This window comes from Phyllostomus discolor, chromosome 13, assembly GCF_004126475.2.
Source record: "Phyllostomus discolor isolate MPI-MPIP mPhyDis1 chromosome 13, mPhyDis1.pri.v3, whole genome shotgun sequence".
Taxonomy (NCBI): domain Eukaryota; kingdom Metazoa; phylum Chordata; class Mammalia; order Chiroptera; family Phyllostomidae; genus Phyllostomus; species Phyllostomus discolor.
Window position 1 is genome coordinate 38,507,792 of NC_040915.2, and position 9,597 is coordinate 38,517,388.

A 9,597-nucleotide genomic window follows, 5' to 3' on the forward strand; every position below is an offset into this window, starting at 1 on the left:
CGGAAGTGAACATCGTGCGTGATGAGAACACGCAGGACGTGTCTCCGCGGTCAGAAGTCAGGATGGCGGCCAGCCTCGGCAGAGGCTGGGGAGGGGGCCCCCTGGTGCCGGTGACAGGCTGTTTGAAATCCGGGTGCCGAGTATGGGGGTGTGCTGTGCGCGCGAGGGGTGTGCGTCCCGCGTGTGTGTTACTCTTCCATAAAAAGTTGTTGAAATCACGAATGTCTGCCGTTTTGTTGCTCAGCGCTCTCGCCGCCTTTTCCTGCGTGGGTACGGACCTCCTGCGGAACAGAGTTCGGCGGCAGATTTTGCGTAATTCCGTTCAGGAAATCCTCAAGTAGTTTTGCTACTCGATTTCTTGAAACTACTAGGATTTCCTGCCCTGCGACCGGAAAGCTTGATTCCTGTAACGTGTATTTTAAGTAAAATACCTGAAAGGTGACGGGCCGTTACGTACTTGGTCGCTCCGCCCTTTGCGTGCGTGAGTGGGTCTGAACCGCCTCCTCAATAAAACTGATCCGTGCGAACGTTTTGTATTTGCTCGAGGTCACGTGTCTGAGTTCCGGGGGCCACGTTTCCCTGTGGCAGAGGTGACCTTTCTTTGAGGTATATCAGTACGGCGGTGAGTTTGATCTCATGGAAAAGCATATTTAAGAGTTTCCAGGTATCTTCGAGGCACAGGTGACAGTGCAACCGGAGCGAAGGGGCGGGTTAACTGAGACTTCGCGCAGGAACCAATGAAGCCCTTGACGGGGCGTGGGCTCGGCCGCGGCGCCGCGGGGACAGCGCGGACTGAGAGCGCACTGGGCTGGGTCCACCTTCTCGTGCTCCACCGCGCGCGGGGAAGTGTGCGCGGGTTGCCTGGGCCCGCGGACGTGGGGACCCGAGCGTAAGGTCCCCCACTCCATCCCCACAGTTACCACTGCTCGGCGTGGGGCCCGTGGACTTTCCACACTGCCCTCTCAAGCCTGTGAGGTCCGAAGACAGGGCCAGGCGCCCTAACACCCGAGGACGGAAGCTCACGCACTGTTCCTGTTCCATCCCGAGTCGTGCCCGGGTGCCCGGGCCTTGGCAGAGGGAGCCGAACAGGGGAGCGCCGGCGGGGCTGCGCAACCCTGCCCCGGGGACCCCCACGCGCAAGGCTTCGGATGCCCGCGGCTCCACCCCGGCTGTGGGCGGGTCTCCGTCTCCGGGGACTTGCTCCACAAACAGGCGGCTCCGGCTTAGGGGCGCATCCTGCAGTGGCAGGGACAGGTCCAGGGGACGGTTCCTCCTGACTCCAGGGGGTGTGGTTGGAGGGTGGGGGCGTGGCTGTGCCTTGGAAAGGCCTGGGGCGGGGGGGGGGGCGGGGAGAAGCAGTAGTGGGCGTGGCTCGGAGCGGGCGTGGCCTGAGCGCGAGCCTGCTTCCAGAGCTCCAGTGGCTGCTCCCGCAACTGTATCCAACAGTCCGGGAGGAGCCGGAGGCCCGCGACGGCGCTGTGGCAGGCGAAGTGTGACTGAGGCCTGAGCGTGAGGGCCGGGCCTCTGGGGTGATGGGCCCAGAACGCGGGCGGAGGGGTCCAAGACGGGGTGGGCAGGTTGGCAGGCGATGTCGGGGCAAAGCGCGGGGCCTCTGACCGCCCCCCTGTGCCCTCCCGCCCCCTCCCCCAGCCCTGCCTAGCCATGTGGTGTCCACTGGTGCTGCTGCTGCTGCTGCTCTCTGTCACCCCCGTCCCCACCGCCACTGCCGCTCCCATCCCGAATGCCGAAACCGTGGACAGTCAGCTGAGCTTCCTGCAAGGTGGCGACCGCCTCGAACTGCGGGGCGAGTGGGGAAGGGAGGACGAAGACAGGAAGGAGGGCCAGGGCCAGGCAGCGAGGGAGACCCAGGGAGGGGCAGATGGAGACGGAGATCACAGGGAGAGGCCCGCAGGACCGAGAGGGGCAGGCGCAGGGGAGAGCGGGACAGGCCGGAGGCAGGGTCGAGGGCAGAACTCCGGTAAGAAGGGGGGATGATATGAGGGTGCGGGCTGGTTGGGGCCTGGGGGTCAGTGGGTGGAGGGCCAAGAGGGAGAGGAAGGGACACAGGGCGGCCGGGAAGGCCATCGGACCCTCAGCCCACCCCCTGCGCGCCCCCGGGACCTGCTGCGGATCAGAGACGCCCCCCCTCTGCCCCGCGGGCTCCAGCGCCTCTGCAGGGGCCCTGGCTGGGGGGCAGCGCCCCTCCTGGCCGGCAGCGGGAGCGCCTCCTGGAGCCCATCTTGTTCTTCCCCAGGCGCCCTGGCTGGAGAACACGAAAAGCTGTGGGTGGCCAGAAACCCGGCCCCAAAGTGCAGCTCTCCTCTGGGGCCGTGAGGTGGCTGCGCAGCGGGGCACCCGGGAGTCGGGGACTGCGTCTCCGTGAGGAGCGTCCGCCCTCCGAGACAGGCTCCTCAAGGGGGACCCGCGAGGCGGGGGCCCCGGGGCGTCCCCTGCCCCACACAGCCACCTCCCAGACCCACTTTGGTCCCTTCCCAGGCTCAGCCTCAGTCACGGTGGCTGGAGGTGCGCATCAGGGGCACTGGCAGGGGACAGACCTGTGTGCTCACCAGCTGCACTCCACCCCCAGCTGCACTTAGAAATAAAGCTCTTTCTCGCAGCCACCTTGCTGCTCCCTTCCGAGACCTGCTCCCGACTGGAGAACGATTTGTCTGCTTTCGCCTAGTGCCGCTCAGAAGCTCCGGAGGCAGGCAGGTGCGCGCAATGCTTCCCCCAGAGCGCGGCTCACACCGAGCTCTCCAAGAGGTTTCCTGGTGGAGAATAAGACCTGCGCGTAGTGGGTCCGCCGTGAGCTGTCTGGAGGGACACCCTCCCGAGGCGCCAGCCCCTCCCTTGAAATGCATACTTAAGAGCAGTCATCACAAGAGGTCATGAGGAAGGTCACCGAGCCAAAGCTTCCGGTCCAGGAGAAGCTGGTTTGCTCTCCTGGAGCTTGTTGTCAAGACCTGAGAAAACGGCCCCCCGTAGGGTCGTGCTCTGCCCTGGAGTGAGTCATTAGCAATGCGGGGTGGGCGGTGTTGTGCGGGGGGCACTCTTCGCTCTTCGGATCCACGGGATGGTGAGGTTTCCCTCTCTCCACGGATATTCCTGCGTGGGTGCCGTCTTTTGGGAGCTGAAGTCACCAGCAGGGAACAGAACTCTTCAAACTCCGTCTGAGCCCCACCTCCCTGAGCCCCACCCCCCTGAGCCCCGGCCCCTGAGCCCGCTGGTGCACAGCGACTTTTAGGTCACTGGCCTGCAGCCCTTCAGCGCAGGGGTGGCGTCAGCTACCTCTGTTGTTTTATTTTTCACCGAAGTGTTACGGTTTGCTACGCATGCCTCTCCATCCACCACATCTGGGATGCGTGGTGCCCACTCATCTGAGAGGGAGGTGCCGGGGATCCGATTTCCCAAAAGGTTTTTCTCCACTGAGGGGTAAATTGGGGTCTGGAAAAATCTTACGCCACGTGCCGCCCTTGTCTTCCATGCTTCACGTTTCCGGAAAGTGACTGTCACATCCTTTGACCCCAGACACAAAAGCGAAGCTGATACAAGGTGCTAACAAACAAACCTTCCTTCGGGGAAGAGGGGAGGCAGCGGTGGCAGCGGCGAGGGACTGAGGGGGGTTTCTGGGGTTCTGGTGACGTCCTGTTTTTTTGCTTTGTGACATTTCATCCAGCTGTGCCATTATTTTTGTGCACTTTTCTGTAAGTCTGTTATATGTCATTTTTAAAGATTTTTACATTTATTTTGAGAGGGAAGGGAGGGAGAAAGAGAGGGAAAGGAAATATCAATGTGTGGTTGCTTCTCACCCCCCCGCCAACTGTGGGCCTGGCCGGAAACCCAGGCATCGAACCAGTGACCCTTTGGTTCACAGGCTGTCACTCAATCCACTGAGCCACACCAGTTGGGGCTATATGTCATTTTTAATGTTTATTTTTTTAAATGATGTCTAGCATGTAAAAATAAAATTGGATTCCTACCCACATCGTACAGGATAAATTGCATATGGATTAAACATTTAATGGGTAATAAAAATCAAGCCACAAACATCTAAGAAGAAAACATAGGCAAGTATATTTTGATTTCAAGTATAGTCTTTCAAGGATGATGCACCACCTGGAAGCTACGAAAGCAAACATAAGTCTGACCACATGAGTATAAGGAAAAAATTTTCTCTGTGGCAAAAACCACTACAAACACCAGAGGGCAAATATCAAAGCAAGAAATTAAAAACAAGTTATAGCCAATAAGAAATAGAGCTCAAGGCACATAGAAAATGAGAAAATGAGTAACATGAATAATGAGAACATGAATAATCAGTGCCAAAAATACAAATATCTCTTAAAACTCTGAAAAGGTCAGTGTTACTCACAGAGAAGTACAAATTAAAGTCACACTGAGATGCCGGATTTCTGCTGAATCACCGATGTCCAAACAGGCTCTTCTCGCTGGCGAAGGTGTGCAGCGGGACAGGTCCCCCGTGCACTCCAGACGGAGGCACAAGGCTCTGTGGTAGCTGTGGAGAGCAACGTGTCAGTGACGAGTAACACACCAACCTTTACAATGTGCACACCCTTCGACCTACTAGTTGCACACACACCAAATCACACGGGGACAGAGATGTTTATTTCAGAATTGAGGGTAGAAACTATCTCCATGTCCTCGAACAGAGACTTTAAAAAAAATTAGCTTGGAGGAAAACAGATTAGGGTTTTATTTTTGTTTGTTTGTTTGTTTGTTTTGTTTCTGTTTTTTAGAGAAGGGAAGGGAGAGAGAAAGAGAGGGAAACATCGATGTGTGGTTGCCTCTTGCACGCCCCCTACTGGGCACCTGGCCCATAACCCAGGCATGTGTCCTGACCGGAAATGGAACGAGCGACCCTTCGATTCGCAGGCCGGTTCTCAACCATTGAGCCACATCCGCCAGGGCTCAACAGACGCTTTTAAATCAATGATGTCACCAACAGTCGATGGCACAGCACGCGCCGTGATGAAGAACGGGGATGGTTGTCCCTGCGCTGCGGCAGGGCGGGACAGGCGGGGCCCGCACCGCAGAGCCTGAAGCAGAGGCACACTGCCCACTTAGCAGCTGCGTGACCGCGGGCAAGTCCGCCCCACCTCGAGCCTCTGCGGTGATAATAGCACCTGCACAAAAGGGTTGTGGGGATTGAAGGGATCAATATATTCTGTCACCAAAGAACAGTGTCTACTAGACAGTAAAGACGACATAAATGTCTGTTAAATAAACTAGAATAGGCCAGTATAGAATGATTTCCAAGATACACAGCTAAGTGAAAGAGGACTTACACTGATGATGTGAGGCTGCTGCTAGTATTTTGCCCATTAAAATAGCTCATAGCACCCTGGCTGGCATAGCTCAGTGGATTGAGCGCAGGCTGCAAACCAAACTGTTGCAGGTTCGATTCCCAGTCAGGGCACATGCCTGGGTTGCAGACCAGGTCCCAAGTTGGGGGCAGAGGCAACCACACATTGATGTTTCTCTCCTCTCTCTCCCTTCCCATTTCTCTAAGAGTAAACAAATAAAATTTTTTAAAAAAGAAAAGAATGAAGCAAATCTATATGTGCAGATATAGTGTAACCTCAAGGCACATTAAGCAAAAAAGAAAAAATAGCTCACAGCCCAGACACACACACACTGTCCTGTTTGTACCTAGACTGTCTCTAAGGGGGTGCGGACCCGAGAGGAGCTGCTGCCTCTGGGTGAGTGAGGAGCAGGGTTCTTGGGGCAGACTACACTCCTCCACCCTTTTCATTGTGAACCAGGTGCTTCACATTTTTAATAAGTGAATACCTGAAATAGACAGGTAAAGAATGAGTGCGTACAGTAGTACATGGAGAATGACTATAATTCAATGTCAGAAGGCAATAGCAGGATACAAAGCCATATACTCTGCAATGCTGTCATTTTCTCCGCAAACGGGCAACAAGATCCCAAGAAGCCTTGTGTGTCGGGTTTTGTTCAGCACTTTTCAGTATTTTCCAGCGATGATGATGGTGGTGGTGGTGGTGGTGATAGTGGTGGTGGGATGATGGTGACAATGGTGATGGTGATGGTGGTGATGGTGGTGGTGGTGGTGGTGGGATGATGGTAACAGTGGTGGTAGTGATGGTGGTGGAGGTGGTGATAGTGATGGTGGTGGTGATGGTGGTGATGGTGGTTATAATGGTGGTGGTGGTGCATGTGGTAAAGGTGGTGATGGTGGTGAAGGTGATGGTGATGATGGTGGTAGTGGTGGTGAAGGTGGTGGTGGTGATGGTGGTGATGATGATGGTGATGATGGTGATGGTGATGGTGATGATGGTGGTGGTGGTGGTGAAGGTGGTGGTGGTGATGGTGGTGGTGATGATGGTGATGATGGTGATGGTGGTGATGGTGGTGATGGTGATGGTGGTGATAATGGTGGTGGTGGTGAAAGTGATGGTGGTAGTGGTGGTTGTGGTGATGGTGATGATGGTGGTGGTGGTGATGGTGATGGGGATGATGGTGATGAAGGTGGTGATGGTGATGAGAATGTCTACCCCCATCAACTACACCAGTCAGTCTATCCTGAGGTGTCCAGTGTTCTGGTCACCCCTTGGGTCGAACCTTGGGGACATGTGGAGAAAGCAGTAACTTTCCTCTCCCCAGGGAGCTGCCTCCCAACTTGCTGTGGGTGCTCACTGCCCTGGGCTCAAGTTTACCCCAAGCTCTTGCTGCAAACAATCTCTTCATCTCTCCAGGGAGTTGGCCTCCCGGCCCCTTGGCCCCGAAGTTTCAGCACCTCCCGGGAGACCCCCGTTCAGGTGTCCCGAGGCCTCCCCCATCTCATCCCATCAGCGCCCAGCCTTCTGAGACCACGTGCTCCTCAGGGACCGCAGGTGGGGGAGAAGATCATTAACGAGGCCCCGGGGCTTTGCACCAAGGCAGACCCTTAAGTGGGCCCTGGGAAACTTATTAGGCAACCTCCCTCCTGAGGGCCCCGGGCCCTGAAGTGGGAGACCACGGGAGAAGAGGGGGACGATGTGGCGGAGCCGGTCTGCTCTCCGTTCTCCATAAAACGCTCCTACACTCTCCTCTCCCACCTGATTACTTTTGCCCACAGAGGAGCTGACACCCAGTGGGGGCCCTGAAGCGCGAGTGGACTTCCAGGTGCGGAAGGGGCCGTCTGCTGCTTGGACATGTGTGGGTGCAAGGTCAGGGAGACGAGAGTGATGTGGCACATGCAGGTGGCCGTGTGGCTCCGGGGCGAATGGCAGGTGCGGCGGAGACGGTGAGGGTGGGGCCGGACAGGCACAGTGTGTCCACAGGGGGGTGGCTGGAGCCACACCCCTTCCAACCGCAAGTCAGGGTACCTCGTCCTCGCCCGCACTGGCTCTGTCCTTGTCTCGGGGCTTACGGCTAGGGCAGTGGGCAGTGGGCCCGGTGAACCGAGGAGCTAAGGAGGGAGTTCGGGCTGGAACTCGGGTCCAGTGGCCCTGAGTCCGGATGCCCCCTTTAAAGGATTTTTCATATTCTGTTCTTTCTCCTCCAGGGACGCCACGGAAGGTGGCTCCTGCGGGGTCCAGTGCCAGGTCCTGAGTCCAGGGCCCCTGATTCAGAAGCAGAGACCCGTGTTCATCCCAGAGAGGGGATTCTGTGAGGAGGGAGCTTTAGGTCCAGAAGCCTGGGGCACTCGGGAGATTCTGTCCCCGTCTCTCTGTCTCTCTGAGGAATCGGAGACCCAAAGACAGAGGCGACTTGGGCAACATCACAGGCAGGACTAGGAACCGACCCTCCTGACACAGCCCCCAGACTCCCCTGTTATCTGACACCACCCAGAGCCCAATGATGAGGCAGGGCGCGCCCCACAATGCACCGCACACGCCCGTGCAAGTGGGCGCTTTGCGCTGACGCGCTGGCTTAGCCGTCAGGAGCTGTCCTGCTCTGCGCCCTGGCCACAGGCCCTTCTGAGACGCCGAGATTGGTGTCAATTATGATACACCTCATCTGACGTCTCCCCCTGCCTGAGTCAGAGTTCTAAGCGAAGCCCACACCCCCCGAGTTCTTTGCGGGCTTTGGAAAACACCGAAGGATCTCTTGGAAAGAAATGGTCTGCTTTGGGGATAAACACATAACCACTAACACAACTTTCGGTTGAGCCGTGAAACACCAGAGCCGGGAGAAACCAGCCCCGGCAAAGACCCTGTGGCCCGACTCTGCCCTCTGACGGGCCAGGAGACGGGCTCCGGTACGTGCGCCCTGACCAGGGCTCTGTCACGTGGTCGGGTCGGTGGCCGGGGGTGGCTGCGTGGCCACGACGCAGCGGCTGTGGGTCCAGGCTCTCTAAAAATGACCTCGTGCCCTGCCAGCCTCCCACGAGGAGAGGAGCCGTCGGTTACACACCAGCCTGGTCAGACAGTGTGATGGGCACGGGTGGGCGTGATTATGTCACATAGGAAAGGCTTCGAAGCTGTGCTCCCACCGAGCCGGTTGCACTTGGATGGCCAGGTGGGGAGATGTGGACAACTCCCGTAGGTTTGGGGGGACAGGGCGCTGACCTTGAGGCTGGCTGACTACGTGTACCCCACCTGAGATGAATGGTCGGCGCTGAGGGGCACGTTAGGGGAGGAGCCAACGGAGGTTGGGGCAGCGGGCCTTGGTAAAGGGTGAGCCCTCTGACTCTGGGGTCCCAGGGCCTGAAAACTGGGGCACCACAGGGACACTTAGAGGAGGTGCACACTTGGGGGGAAATGAGGACTGAGTGACGAACTCCTTCGCTTACAGCAGCTCAGCAAACAACAAAGGGGACCCACACCTTTGTTTCCAGGGGACTGAGTTTAGTGGCGTTGCCACGACAACCATGGAAGGACGGGAGGTCACCAAACCTGCCCGGGGCACGGGGGGCGCGGGAGTGTGCCCCCGGGATGCAGCACGTGAGTTCAGCCTTGGAGGAGGAACGCAACTTTCCCAGCTTCCCCAGGTGACGTGGGAACGCCGGGGTGGGGGGTGTCTCAGGAAATGGGGACAGGGTGTGGTGGGGCCCTCACCCCCACTCCCACTTGGTCTGTGGTGCAAACGCGCAGCAGGAGAGGAAGCGGGAAGTCAGGCGTGAAGGGCTGAGGGGCCGTGGGTGCTGCGCGGAGGACTCTGGGCTTTGTCCTAGAGGCTGAGGAGGGGCCGTGCAGCTCAGACCTGGTGCCCTGGTGTCCGTTGCTCAGAAGCGCCCTTCCAGTCGGAGCTGTGAAAAGTGACCGAAGGGAGCGGCTGGAGGTGGGGGCACCCGGTAGAATCTGGTGTAACGTGACGATGCAGAAAAGAGAGAACAGAACAGTCGTGAGGGGAAAGAGGACCCCCTGGAAGTGCAGGGTGTTTCTGCGGGGGTGGCGCCCGAGGCGCCTGAGGGCGGGTGCAGAGCCGCGAGATCACCTGCAGGGGCTTCCTGGTCCCCACGTGGCCCTGACCAGCTCCGTCCACAGAGGCCGAGGGAGTTGGGATTGGAATAACGTGTCCAGTTGGGGACAGGCAGAATCGGAAGTGATGGTGGGACACGTGGGGGGAAATCGCGGGGTCTGCAGCCAGGGGGAGGGACGGGCGTTTAGATTTAGGGTCTGTCCTCAG